The sequence below is a fragment of the Falco biarmicus genome, chromosome 6 (assembly GCF_023638135.1).
Source record: "Falco biarmicus isolate bFalBia1 chromosome 6, bFalBia1.pri, whole genome shotgun sequence".
In the NCBI taxonomy this organism is placed as follows: Eukaryota; Metazoa; Chordata; class Aves; order Falconiformes; family Falconidae; genus Falco; species Falco biarmicus.
In genome coordinates, this window is record NC_079293.1 from 71,737,754 (window position 1) to 71,752,598 (window position 14,845).

At 38.1% G+C, this 14,845-nt stretch overlaps 1 protein-coding gene across 5 annotated transcripts in view; it reads left to right on the top strand.

The window, feature by feature from the left end:
- The window catches only part of KIF13B (kinesin family member 13B), a 133,139-nt gene that overhangs the window by 11,385 nt on the left and 106,909 nt on the right, over positions 1-14,845 (top strand). The window lies entirely within an intron of this gene.

Genomic DNA, 14,845 nt, shown 5'->3' on the forward strand with positions numbered 1-14,845 from the left:
TTAGACTTCTCAAACCCAAGTGGTAGTAAATGGAAAAGCAAAGAGATCATCAGGTGCAATATGTACTTTCTCTTGTCATCAGCTGCAAGACTTATTACAGATAGTGGGACTGGAGCTCTAGTAAGTTACTTAAAATCAAACAGGCTGTGTGTGGTGGGTTGTTTTTTGTTTGTATCAATATCTGCCTCCTCCAGAGACACGTGTATTGTTTAGTTGCCAAATACCTATGTTGCTTTGAGCCTTTAAAACTGCTAAAAATGGCAGGAGATTGAGATTCTCAGAAGCCTAGTCAGCCAGAGCTGTATTAAGAATGTTATTCATAGTTTCTCTAAAACATGGCAACCAATCAAATGCTGCATAGTTTATACTCCCTGATATATGTTTAAAAAACATTCATACTGCAGCCATGAGAGAATACATCATGCAAATCATGCCCCCTGGCAAGGGAGGAATCGGTTGGCAATTCCGTTGACATCCTAGACAAGATGGTGAGCCTAGTGTGAGAAACCAGCATGTCAGACCAAAGAATGCTTCATTTGCATTTTCACAAATACCCATTGCTAATCTAAGCAGGAAGCACAGTAAATTTATATGGGTGATTTAATGGCAGAGGGAAAAGTGGAGGCCCATTAACGGCACTAAAGTTTTGCCTGCAAACAGTGAGACAACATACCCCAAAAACATAGTTGGAGTAGTGAGGATTTGGAACAGGTCCTATCTAGCATGTAAAACCCTTGAGAGAGGCTGCCACTAAATTGTCGTGGCTTCTGCAGCTCCATCAGAGGAATCTTAAATACCAGCTCAAGGAAAAGGTTTGTTTTAGTTCTTCTAAGTTTGGGGGTTAATTTATGCTCAGGATCTGTTTCTAAATCCAACAACATCTTTGCCTTGTACTGTAAAATCATTCATTTTGATTTCATACTTGTGTCTAAAGTGAGCTGAAGGAATTCTGGCAAATCTAGGGTGCTTTTAATTAAACATAGAAAAGTAAATAATACTGTAAATACACTCTTTAGACACTTGCAAAGCAGGGTAGTTTTGAAAATCTTAAGAACTTTGCTGCATTTGTCATTAAGATGCCAGCACCAGTTTAGGAACTGGGAAGAGAATTTTAGAAACAGAAATCTGTGCTGTCACATCCCCACTTGTCATGACTCAGCCGTGCTCTGGCAGGGAGTGACATTTTGGAAAACATCCAATGACTTTTGGAAATACACATGTTTTCCCACTTCCATCCTCTGGTAGAAACCATGTCTGGGAGATGGGTAGATGTAAATAAATAATTTCATGGGTGAATTAGCCTGTGTCACAGTTATGCATATTTGTCCTGTTTCCTGAAGGTGGTTCTGAAAGACCAGAGATCTGCATAACGTGTCTGACCATCTGCAAAAAAATCTCTGCCAGCAAAATCAGTTAAAAGGGCAACTACCTGACATACTGTCTTCAGTTGTCTCTGAGTTAAAGGCTTTGGAGTTTCTAAGTGATAGACCCACCTCTCCTTCTCATTTCCCATGGGACCTGGGAATGAATGTGTACAGAAAAAGTCAGAAATGTCCACTCTTTCAGTATTTCCTATTTTGACAGACGCTCAGGTTGAGGTGTGCGGGACCTGACTTTCAGAGGTAGCAAATTGTGTTGCTGTAAATACCACTGAAGCTTTTTCAGGTTTTCAGAAAAAGAGCGTCTCTAGCTGTTTCAAGTTTTGCATTAAAAATTAAGAAGTGTTTTGAAAATCCAAGTGATAACAGATTGACCTGCTTGAGGGTTAATAAATGCTATGATACATTTGCTCTCAAAAGAAAAGATGTCTCTTGTCATACAACTTCAAAAATCTAGCATCCTCCTGTTATTCCTTAACCAAGAGATGACCTTTCCTGAGACGGAGAAACACAGCAATTATTGAGCAATCCTTAATAGTGTTGTGGAGGTTTCAGTAATCTGATCGCATATAAAAGATCAATTTTAAAATCTAATGGATGACCTCCAGGCTGGGTAGGCTTTGTTACTAACCTTGGGCTATTGGGGGGTGGGTTCAGTTGAGTGGTAGTTTCTTGTATTAAAATGAAGATTACGCTGTGTGGAAATCATCAACCTGTTCTTTAGTTGCTTTCACAGAACTGTTTGCTACAGAGCCTTGAGTTTTGTCACTACTTTTCCTAAGTGACCTCTTTAAATCAAAATCTTCCCCCTCAAGGATGTGTGAACCTCCAGGGATTTGTGGTAAATGAATAGTATCATTAGCATGACTTGTCAACTTTTTTGTTTGCCTTATGTAGTTGTCTGTTCTCTCTGTTGCAAAGGTCAAGGCTAAAGTTTCTTTATCAACACTGGATTTACTGTGTGGTGCAAAGCATTATTACTTGGTGGCTAGTGCTTGAAAGAGGGTGTGAACTCATCTTGATTGAAGTGAATAGATCAGTCCTAGGCAACAATTGGAATGTTTATAGGAATTAATATTTTGGAAAACCTCCAAATAGGCTCTAATTACTCTAGGTTCCTTTATAGCCTTTTTTTTTTAAATATCTATTTGCCAGTGCTGTCATTTTACATTTCCCAAACAAGACCTATTAAAAAGACTTGAAAAATTATTATTTTTGACAGGTCAGACAAAGGAGTTTTATTACATGCTGCAGACATAACTGTAAATGAAGTGTAACTGATACAAACTCAGAAATAAGTTGTGTATTAGTCTGGCGCAGGCCTACGAATAAGCCATGATATTTGTAAAACAAAGCATTTATTTAATCTGCCCAACAAACCACTTTTGAGCCTTTTTTTTTTTAAGAGAATATGCTTAAAAATGAAAGGAATGCTGACTTTTGTGTACTTCTGTCACAGTCTGTGGTTTATAGATGCTTTCTTGCTTGTTTTACAGAACAGTGAGATTTCAAAGACTGGCAATTTGATTTAAAAAAAAGATTTCAAAGGGTAAAAACTATTCCAAAGAATGAGTACAGCTAACTGAAGCTGACAAGTGTGCTAATCTAGGCTGAATTTCCCCTTTTCAGCTATTGTAATATCTTTATAATTAGTGCTTTGTAGTAGATATTTAAATAATTGAGTATCTTTTTATAAACATTTTTAAAATGTAGTTTGCTTTTAAGGTATCTATTCCTGGATTTAAACCAGTTTACTTTTGTATCCATACAGATAGCGTTTTTTGCTTATGAATTCATGATACTTAAACTCAATTTGATTGTTTTCTAAGGAGCTCTGCAAACTGAGAAGGTTTGTACTGTTATTTTAGACTTGAGGATTTTTGTAGCCTCACAACATCTGAGCTTGATTTCTGCTTTGATGAGGAACTGGATGAATCCCAAGTATATTTTACTTATAAAGGAATACTTTTATAACATTCTTCTACCATTCCAATTCCCATTTTCTTTCTGAGACAAGTGACAGCCCTGAAAAAGGTTGTGGGGAGAAATAATTTTGAACTACTGTCCTTGTAATTACAATGGGGTCACCTTTCAGAGCTGTAGGTAAATAATTACCTTGTCGCAGCTACTAATAATACTACTCACAAAAGGAAATTTCTTCCATAATGAACTTAAACATTGTTGAGAAAATTAAACCAATACTCACAGAATTTAGTGAAAAAGAACAATTAAAAAAATGATCCTACTTTATGCATTAAGTAGGTAATAAATTGCTGGTTTCAGATGAATGATGGACTTTAGGCAGCTGTTGGGTTGAAATAAACAGCCCAGTGTGTTAAAACTTTCTGTAGTTCATTTTTGACTTAAAGGGTTTTTTTCTTTTTATAAAGCTGAAGAACCTTTTAAATCCTTTTGAAGAAGAATTGAAGATTAGGACCAAGACAGACAGAATGCTGTCAAAAATTTAGCTATTGAGAAAATCGTACCCAGAAAACACTTGCTGGAGTGTCAAGGACTAAGCAATGTTATTTCATTCATTTTGAAGGGTTAAGTGTGAAGTGGATGAATAATAACAAACACATTACTTCTGAATTAAAAAAAAAAAAAAAAAGGCTTGGAGGGGCTTACTAATTGTAAAACACTACTGCTGTGGCCATGAGAATTAAAAGGTATCTATTGAGCCAAGCCTTGTATTCTACTTTAAGGTGAAAGTTTACAAAATGCCTAGATACTATGTTAAATAATAGGCAAAGAGCCCAGAGCTTTTGCCAAGCTCAGAAAGTGTATTTAGCCAGATTCTGTTTTCACTTATTCTTTGCTCAGTAACTAAATACTGGAACGCAGCATTCGTGCGAGCCCATGCAAACTCACTCTGCCTGCTCTCAGCCAGGAATCTTGTGATGATGTTGCCCAATGCGGAGGCAGCACCAGTGAGCGTGCTGAGGGGCAGGAGAAGCTCCTGCTTGGCACAGGACTTGGTCTGCACAGAGCACAGGTGAAGCTGGCTTTCATCTGGCTGCGATGTGTGTGTGACTCTTTAGAGTGAGTTGAGAACTTCCCTAAAAGCTGAAAATAAGTTAGGACTTACCAGCTCTTACTGTGTGAAGTATTAGCTGACTACATGGGAAATGCCTGAATAGCAAAGTAGTAAAACTTGCACATAAATTGATTTCTTCTGCAAAAGTTATAAATAGGGAGTGTGTTGGTTGGGGAAAAAGTACATTAACTAGTGGAAAACTTGCATTAACCAATTATAAATAAATAATCTCTTTGTGACATGAAGAAGCATATCAATTACTTGTACAACTCACTAAAATATGTGATATATATGGAATGGTAGGCAAAAATCCCAGTGAAAGGAAGATTTAGCAAAACTTCAAAATACTGTGATCCTGTTTATCAAAGTTATAGTATATTACAATTTTTGTACAATTAACTGATTCTCTGTATATCTTCTAGAACAGCATGCAGACAGTCAAGATGCTTAGAGAGGAAATGCTGATGTGATTATATAGGTGTTCTTATATGTTGTATAAACATATGTATAAATATGAACTGGAAAAGCTGACTGGTAGGAGTAACCAGGAGGACTTTGACTTTTAAAAATAATATATGACAGCAGCAGCACATCTTCTGCAAGTGAAGAACACTTCACTTTTTCTACCTAAGGAAAGAATGTATATAATCAGAAAATGAGGAAAATGTCTGAGGGCAATGCTATATATGCAGTTAATCTGCAGGACTCACCCCAAGAAAACACTGAGAGGCAATCACTGGTATATAGTCATGCAAAAATGCATGCGTTTTCTTGAAAATATACCAGGATCCTGCCTGGTGTTAGGTAAGAACTACTTGAGGAGCTGCATCATCTTAGACAGGGGTTTATGTATGTGTCCCCAGGTGCCTCATGCATTTTACTCAGAAGTATCAGCTGTTGGACACAGCCAGAAATGTAATATTGAGCTTGGTGGACCATTTGCATGATGTAGTACAGTTGCTATTTGACAGCAAAGCAATTTAAAGGAAGAAATATTACTGTCTTTTGAAGATGGGTGAAAACTAATTGCATTACATGCACCTTTGCTTCTCTGTGTCTTTCCTGGCATTGTGTTAATTCCTGCTGTGTTAAACTGCTTGGGATAGGAACAATTCAGATTAGGATGTGAGTGTGTGGAAACAACACTAACTGCATAGTTGGCTGTGTTACCTCCTTACACTAAGGGGGAATGGCTTGCTAGGCGGGTAAGGGTTCATGCTGAAGTATGAAACTTTAACTGAGAATGAAATTTCTAGGTTAGATGTTACTTCAGCTTTGTCTTACAGGGAGCAGAATTATGCAACATTTCAAAACGCAGAAATGTTCCAGGAAGTTGTGGGGGAAGGGAGAGACTGTGTATTCCCAAGACTGACAGCTGACATCCAGAAGAAAGGGAAGCTTGCCCCTCTTAACATACATACTGGTGTTTTGTGGGCACAAAGCAGCTCACAGAAGTTTGTGTTTGCAAAAATGTGCTATGAGATTTTCCTGTATTGCTTATTTTGCCTGTGTAGCTCTGTTGCATCTCTGTATACAGCTCTCACTTTGAGCATGACCTTGTTCTGTAAAATGGTGATGGTTTCTGATGAGCTCCCTCAAGTATGTATTGCTGCTTTTTATTGATCAGGTTACTGAACAGCCTAAGTAAGTGTGTGTGTGTGTGTGAATAAGCCTCACCTAAAGCAGAGTAATTTAAATGGTTGAATGAAATTATGATAAAGCCATTGCTTTTTCAGTCTATTATCAGAGTTATTTTCTAGGAAGTCATGTTATACTTACTATGGAGCATACTCTGTACATGTGCATTAAAGACTGCATCCAGCTGCTAGTCATCTGTGTTTTACTGAAAAATGTCTTCTGATATGAAAATTATATGTCTAAATAATTCTGATGAGTTGCTGCAGTACCTAGAAATAGTTCTCTTTCTTAAGTTTGAAGGTCATATGCTTGTCCTGGTAAGATCGTAAATCAAGGGAGAAGTTGAGACAGACAAAGGATGGAGACAGTGTTCGAGAACAACCGGGCTAGCACACAAGGCTCTGTTACTGTGTAACTCCTGAGTCTTTGGTTGCAGGAATGAGGGACTGTATTGCACAAGGAGGTGGATGCTTGCCATATAAAATATCTGTCTTGTGTAAAATTGAGAAGCAGAAGATCTGCTAGGAAAGAAGGGGCTTGCTGCACTTCAAGTTGTGCTTTTGAGGAAGTGTATTTGCTACAACTCACGTGCTTTGACTTGACTAAAAGTGAAAAAGCGAGATAGAAACCCTCCACCAATTCTTGTCATGGACAAAAAAGTTACCAGAACTTTGAACTGTGCTTGTGTGTTTAAAAAACACCTGTATCCTATTTTGTGGTGTTTGAGAAAATAAAATGGTGAGACTGTGTTAACAATTTTTTTATAGACAATTCTTTTCCCAGCAGTTGTCACACCTATTTATTTTTACCTTTTGATGGCTAACATAGCTGAGGCGAATTAGGATTATCTGTTATTTATAAACTTTTTGCCCATATTGTGAGTGAAAACACTAGAAGTGAAATCCTCTTGAAATGAGAACTGGGTGGCTGCACCACTGCTAGGAATCATCCTGGGCCACCTTGTATTCCTTAGCTGAACATGAAAGGAGCCTTTTTTGATCTTGTTGCGGATTTGACCAGGTTGGTGGTAACCTGCTGTATTTGAGGGAAAGAGTAAAGATAATAGATGAAGAATTAAATATGTTCACATGTCATGTGATCTGAAGTATAACCGTCAACTTCTGTTTCATGGATTCCTAACCTCTGGTAATTCTTCTTAAAACCTAATACATTTGTAAAGTACCCGCAACCTTAATTCTTCACGAAATTGAAGGCTTTTAATAGACTTTGTAATCTAGCAGCAGGTTCTGGAGTACCCTTAATGTTGATCGACCCGCTTGCAGACACTGTTTGGAGGTTGGTGGTGATAGTTGCTAAGCAGCCTGTCTTTCATGCAAACTTCTCTGGAGGTGGCAAAGGCTTCTGATTGTGAGTTATCTAGGGAGTGGACTTCTGCTGCAAATAGAAAGTAATTTGTAGTCCCTTCCCATTGCAAAGCAGTATCAGTAGTATCAGCCAGTTCCCAGAGATGCTTTGTGTTGCATTTTTTTAGAAAAACAAAAAACCCCCCTTTTTGTAGCATATTAAAGCTATAAGAATGAACATGTTAAATATTTGAGTGAATATAGCTCTTATTTCAGTCTCTATAGCAATTTTGAGAGAACTGTCAACAGTTTTGTTTTTAAAGCTAGCCTATATCTGAAGCTTAGATATCAGACCGTTTAGAGCTTCAAGGAGACTGTGATGTGTTAATCGTTTTCTTGACTTGTTAAATCCACAAGTTAAAACGGACAAATCCATTTGCTTTAAGAGAAGTTGATAGGAATTTGGCTGTCAGTCTTTTTCTGACTTCAGTTTCCATGGAGTTAGGATTTGACCTGGTGTTTTCCAGTCTAGCCCAATAGCTTTTTTACCTTTTCTGCAATGTAGTTTTATCTCCTATGGAAATAATTTAAAAAGGCATAGCATTATATTTGACCATGTTATTTATTTGAAATGGTAGAAATCAAGTAAAAACTTTTTGAAGGTATGAAAATAAGAAATGACACTAACAAATTACACTGTGGTAATCAGACAGCATGAACCAAATAAAACACTGGATAGGTAATGAAAACTAAGCTTTAAGTTTGAAACACTTGTTTCCTATGTTCATCTAATATGTTAACAGGACACTTAAAGACTTTAAAGTATATTTCCTGTTAACAAATCAAATCAAGAAAGACAGGGGACTGACCTTGTGGCCAGAAACTGTGGGGAGAAGTGAACAAGGATGGGGGGCAAGCTCAATCTTAAGATCTGCCTTCAATATTCTGAGTAAATGTTGCAGCTATGAGCACTTAGGTGAAATTATTCCATCTTAATTTTCAACTCTGAAGTAATAATGCTTTATGAGCTAAGACTATAAAATGGATTTAGTGGTCAGAATTATGTTGAATAACACCTGCAGGCTGAAGAATTATTCCAGTGGCTGAAGTTCCTGGGATCTGTGGAAGGTGATAGATCCAGTTCAGGACAGCTTTTAAAACCTCAGCATTGGAAAGTATTCGGAGTGTCGGCAAGTATCTTGCACCTTCAGTGAGATTTCATGCCTGTCAAGTAAGTTTGTATCAGTTTTGAGAACAGACCTTAACAAGATATATATAATACTATATTATATTTTATATATATATATATAGAAAATGCATCTGTTTAAACTTCGTAGCTGCTTTAAACTAGCTTTTTGCCTACTAATTTTTTTTGAGGATATCTGAGATTAAACTCCAAAATCATGATCTCAGATAATGTGCTTATGAAATCAGAAAAATATGCAAGAGGATATTTCTTGCCATCCAACATGATTGTTCAGTAATAGCCAGAATAACTTTGTGCTGAACAACTTTAATGCTCTTCACTGCAGTCATTTTAGATTGTGCAAATGTATTCCTCAAGCTAATTTTTAATAAGACAATCTGAATGTTTGGAGTTGAGTAGCTGTGGCAGGACATGCTTTGCTCTCCTGAGAAGGTGGTTAAATGCCTCATGAGATCATAACATGTATACTTTTATGGTCAACTAGAATACATAGGTAGATCATATCACAGGCTAATGAATTCCTTAGGTTTTGGAAAATTAAATATAAAAAGTCAGGGTTTGTTTCCTGAATTATTTGTGGACTTACTCTGAAAAGTGAAGAAAAGAAGAAACCTTGTACCTCTTAATGTTCTTATATTCACTGTCCTGAGGAACTTTGAACAAGTTTTTGGAATTACTTGTGTACATCAGTTTGAAGTAACTTATCCTTTTTTCAGTTGCGATGGTAAATCTAGAATTAGAAGTTCAAAAGATGACACTGTTACACTTGATGCTCCATTACATTTAAGGGGGTTAGCCTGATTCTGCCATTATCTTAGAGCCCTGTAAAGTCAGAAATAACACTACTGAATGTGGAAGAAATTGTTTTTGTGTATCTTTGTTTTCAAGCTCTTACAGTAAGGAGGGGATATTGCAAACACTGTAGCACCTCAAAATTTGCTTTTAATATTTGATACTCTTTTTACCTATTTTAATTTCAGGAGATGGGTAGGAGATAAAAGGACTGCTTTTTCTCCTCCTATGAGGAGGCATCAACGATAAACATCTTGTAGGTATTTTTGTTTTTTGTTTTCCATGAGCTAGGTCTGCTGGAATGCAGCATCTGCTGCTCTTGCATGGGCAGCACCCTTCCCTCTGGGTTGGAATGCCTGTCCTTCCTGGAAAGAAACTACAGAGGTATGGCTGCTTATGGCCTCGTCCTAAAAGGGACACGAAATTTTTTGTTGTTGCGGCTTTAGAGGTACCAAACTACTCTTTCCTAGTTCTAATTTTACATTAAAATAATTTTTGCCTGTATCCATTATTTTGGTATGAAGCAGGACAAAATCTGATTGTACAAACTTTGGCTTCCTGTACACTGCTGTGGTATGAGTGTTGCATGTGCTTTAAAGTTCATGGCAGCTTTGATAAGCATATACCTACCACCTTATAAAAATGCAAAGCCTATATCTCATCAGTGCTCTTTTGAGGAAAGAAGTAATCAGGTTAAATAGTGATTTTTATTTTCTTTTTTTCTAAGCGAGTGTGAAGGAAGAGGGCTGGGCTTCAAAGATATCTGGGGAGAGAAAGGGTGGATTTATGGTAAGAGCAGTGGCTGCGTTAGGGGATTTAAGTTTTGCCTTAGCTCTACCATACACTTCTTCTGTGAATGTAGAATAATCACTTCAGGTTTTTTTCTTCCATTTCTAGTCTCTAAAATAAATCTAGCATTTTTTCCATTTTTTTTGGTTGATATCTAGTGCAGAAAGGGTTTTATTGTTTGGGGAGGGTGCATTTTGGTGGGTTGTTTGTATTTTCTTTTTTGTTGTTGTTGTCGTCTTGGTTTTTTGTGTGTGTTTGGGGTTTTTTGTAGTCTTTTTCTTAAGAAGGAAGTGTCCTGTGCTAGTGTATAATTAACTGGGTCATATAGCTCAGTGGGACCAGAACTTGGGGCCTCTATTGTGGTGGTGATGTAAGAAACCCTACATCTTAATGTGTGTTGTCTGAGGTTCTTAGACTAGTTCACTTACTTTCATTCTTAGCCTTTTGGAAAGTACAATATAATTTTCTTTCTTTTTCCTCGGGGTTTGCAGACTTCTGCCAGCATTTTGTTCCGCTCTTCAGCGGTTATAGCTCTACTTTCCTGACCAGACAAATGAAACGAAGAAACAGGATATAAGCCCAGTTTTTATACAAATAGTTCTTCAGTGATGAGCACTTTCAGCTCTCTGAATTTTTTCAAGCGTTATGTGCATGTTTATGATCTGAATTTTATTTATACTTGGTAAAAAATATAATTACTTACCAAAATGTTAATACAAATAACTGATCAAAAGTGACGTAAATCGTTTCATTTTTCTGTCCAGTCTTCTCCTTGTATGCAGTCTCTTTTCTCTGCTCTTCTGAGCTATGTGACTGGTATTTGTCACCGACCAGTCTTCATCTGATAGCCCATGTAGTTCTGGTTTCTTCCTGAAAAGGCAGCTAGAGATAATGATTTCACAGAGTTTGCAGCCATGGTACCATGGGAAGGGAGAATTGCAATGTGCTGAGCAGAAAGATAAACACTTCAGAGGTGTGAAGGAAAAAAAAAAGAAGACAAAAAGAAAGACAAAGAAAAGACTTATGCAAATTCTGTGGCAGAGAAGAGAGAAATAGGAATTGTTTTGAGAGGAAGCAATTATCTGGTTGCTTTACTCATCTGCTGAAAGCACATATGTACCAGCTGAGAGTGACAAGCATCTCTGCTGGCTATCTTACTTGGTACCTGTCCTGCCCACAACAGCAAATAAGTTACGCTGTAATTTCATGCAAAAACCTTACGTCCGTGCTTTACTCCAGCCTATGCAACTGCTCTCTGCAAAGTTTTCACACATAATAATCGTCTTCCTGTTACCACTAAGATACCTTTCTTTGCTGCTGCTAAAAGTTTAATCAAATTGCAGGAAGAGCACTGGCAAGTCCTTTACAGCATACCCAATACAAGAATTATGCCAGATTAGCAGAACCATGGCAGGTTCACACTATAAGAGAGGAGTACGAGTGATACGGAGTAAGCATGCTTCTGCATGCTGAATTATTACTGCAGCACTTTGACATAGGTATGGAAGTAGGCGTGTGACAGTCCTCCATGACCCAATCTCTGGTGACAATAAACAGTCTTCTGGCTATGTAGTGAGGGGTTTTACTTGTGAAGGTGACACAAGGTGAAACTGATAGATCTCATTAGTATCATGTTATGTACATGCGGATACAGCTTCCTGTGACACAGCATTAGCCTTTTGAACTAGGAGTATTCTGTGCTTTGTAATCAAACATTTCCTCATACCTTTATTTTCTTTGTCTGTGTTTCTAGTCCCTGTTTACGTTTCTTAGGTGACACCTTCCTGGGTAAGGTCATGCCAGCAACACCCTTCCAGAAGACGTGCACACTCTGCACAGGCTGTTTTGCTGAGCAGGGAGATCAGCTGCCTGCCTCCAGGTTGGAGATTTTGGAGGCAGTGGGGTCCCAGAGTATTTTAGAATTGCTGTTGCAGTGGTAGCAGGCTTACTTACAGCAGTCTTAAACATAGTAACGTACACATAGAGTCAGAGACTGGCTGAGGCTGTAAAGAACTTCTGGAGGTCATCTGGTCCAACCCTTCTGTTCAAGCAGGGTCTCCTAGAGCTGGTTGTCCAGGACTATGTCCAGGTGTGTTTTTAATATGTCCAAGAATAATTCATGTAGCTCATCATAAGTTGTTTGAATGCTGTTGAAGAGCAACCTTATTCAGGGTGGTAGAATTTTGAAAACTGCCTTACTGAGATTTGACCTCAAATCTGTACAAAAGTACAAAAAGTACTTACTGAGATTGAGTACTGAGGCAGTACTCAATATAAAGACTAGCTGTCGCGGTATAATTGTACCCATAACGAATACATTTGAAAGTGAGAGACAGGTTCATTTTCAAAGCAGTAATGATGTCAGCAGTTAACTGTAACTTGATTTGTGAGAGGCTACTGGCAAGATACGAATCTTACCTTTTGGTAAACTGTATTTAGCAGGACATCCATTTAGAAACTCAAAAAACTAATCACAATTATCAGATGTTTGTCTTGAATAATTGTTTCCTAAATGAAAACTTTAGAAAATGATACCTCGTGCTGGAATAGGACCTAAGGAAATTCCAATTCAAGCTGAATGCTTTTGCCTTGGTGCTGAATGTCTCTTGTGTTTTAGCTGTGGGCTGCTTTGGTTTCTGTGTAAACAAGCTTTGAAGGATGTCAGAGGTTGAAGACTTCCAAAGCATTGGAGATAGGACATTGATCATTTGATGTTTTAATCATGTATATGACCAATGCCTTCTGTGGCAGTGATCCACGGAACCATCATGAAACCTGCTGGTTTTTAAATAGAGGCTGGGCAACACTGAATATTCTGGATCATGTGAGGTAACCCTGATGTTCAGAAAAGGTTGTGATTTCCTATAGGGTTAGAACTCAGGGGTCCTCAAACTTTTTAAACGGGGCTGGCGCGCGGATGAAGTGGCAGGCAGTCATCTGCGGCTGCTTGGTTTCCCCGCCCCAGCCCCCGGCGGGGGGGGGGGGGGCGGGCGTGTGGGGTGTGTGTGTGTTCCTGTAAATACTGGGGGCCGGACTGAGGACCCTGGGGGGCCGTAACCAGCCAGCGGGCTGTAGTTTGAGGACCCCTGGACTGTAGGTGGAGCTGTGTTTTTTCTCCTTCATCAGTAAGTGTGAGTGTACCTTCATTTCTGGAGGGCAAAAATCAAGCTGTATCAATTCTTGAATTTGATTAACTGTCCATCTGCTAAACCTAAATCATCTTCTGTGGCACCCAGTGAAAACAGCATGTAGTCTATCCTGATAAGAATGACTAGCTGGGAAATGGTTAGTACGGGTATCTTAAGTTCTGCTCATGAATTTCCTTGAAATGTTCTGATTGTAATGATGATATCATCAATGGTACTGCCTGAGTTAGGCATTAATGACAGGCATTCGAGTTTACCTTTCATATGGATATCTCATCTGCAAATCCATACTGCCCTGCTGTGTTCTCACTCATGATTTTGCCCTTGCCAGTGTGTCTGGGTTAATTCACATGATCCTTTGTCCTAAATCATCAAGGATTTTTGGTTTTCTTTTTTTCTTTCCTTCAGTCATTTGTTATTTGGGGAAGATCTTGCCTGACTTTTGGAGTAATTCTGGGAGGGTCTTCATCACTTCAGTGATTACAACCTTTAGCAAAATTGGCCAGATGCAGTCCCAAGTTACCATGGATTTTGAAATACTTAACATTTTTCTTTGCATTTTCAACATTAACCGCTACTTGGATCCTTGAACGTTGACAATGGCAGATGTTGGTAAAGTGTTTAAATGATACAGTCACACAACTGGATCCTGCATAGGAAACAAAGGCGTCACCCTACATAACAGATTGAACAGCTTCCTTTGTATGAACAGCCAATCCAGAGATGATTTATACAGAAATTTACACTTCCTAATTTATGCTGGGATTACTGGACTAACTGCATCCTTAAAAAAGGCAGTTGGCCCCATAGCAGTTGCCTCTCATAGTCTCCAGAGACACACTTAGATCTTTATGCTGAGTATTGTATGGATGCTTGCAAAGTGAAGTCCATACCTCCCAAAGCTTGTAGTGTAAAAAACCTCTAAAGAAGTGTGTTGGAAAGGAGAAGCTATCATTCAAATATATTCGGTTAGACACTGTAGCTTAGGTAGAAAGAAGATTAGCGTTCAGGAGCCCATGGATTCTGTTCATGCCTGTGCCTTATACTTGCTCCAAATTTTGGCAGATACAATTCTGAAGACTTCATTGACACTAAGAAGTTTTAAAACTGTTTCTAAGTTGCATAAAAGTCATTAATCCTCACTTGTTGTTGGGGTTAATGCTTAGAAAGAGCTTGAGTCTTTAGGGAAAGTATTGAAGAAATCCACTCTTGTAGAAAAATGAAGTTATTTTTTATCACAAAAGAAACTAACTTGACAGCTTAGTCTGTCCTGGCATCTCTGCACCAACTAGAAACTATTTACAACATAATTGTGCTTTTCTCCTGCTGTTGTCCCCATCTGTATACGGTGGCTTATAAAATATTATTAAAAAATCAATGAAATATGTTTGTTTTGAAAATGATTATGATTGGGATTGTAATTGAAGTTTTTGAGCAAGTTTTTAATCTGTGCATTTGCACAAGAGTATAATGACATACAATGTGTTTATATTCAGATTTGAAAATCTATGTGAACTCAAAAAGGAAGAAAAATCTTACACTGAAACAGTTAC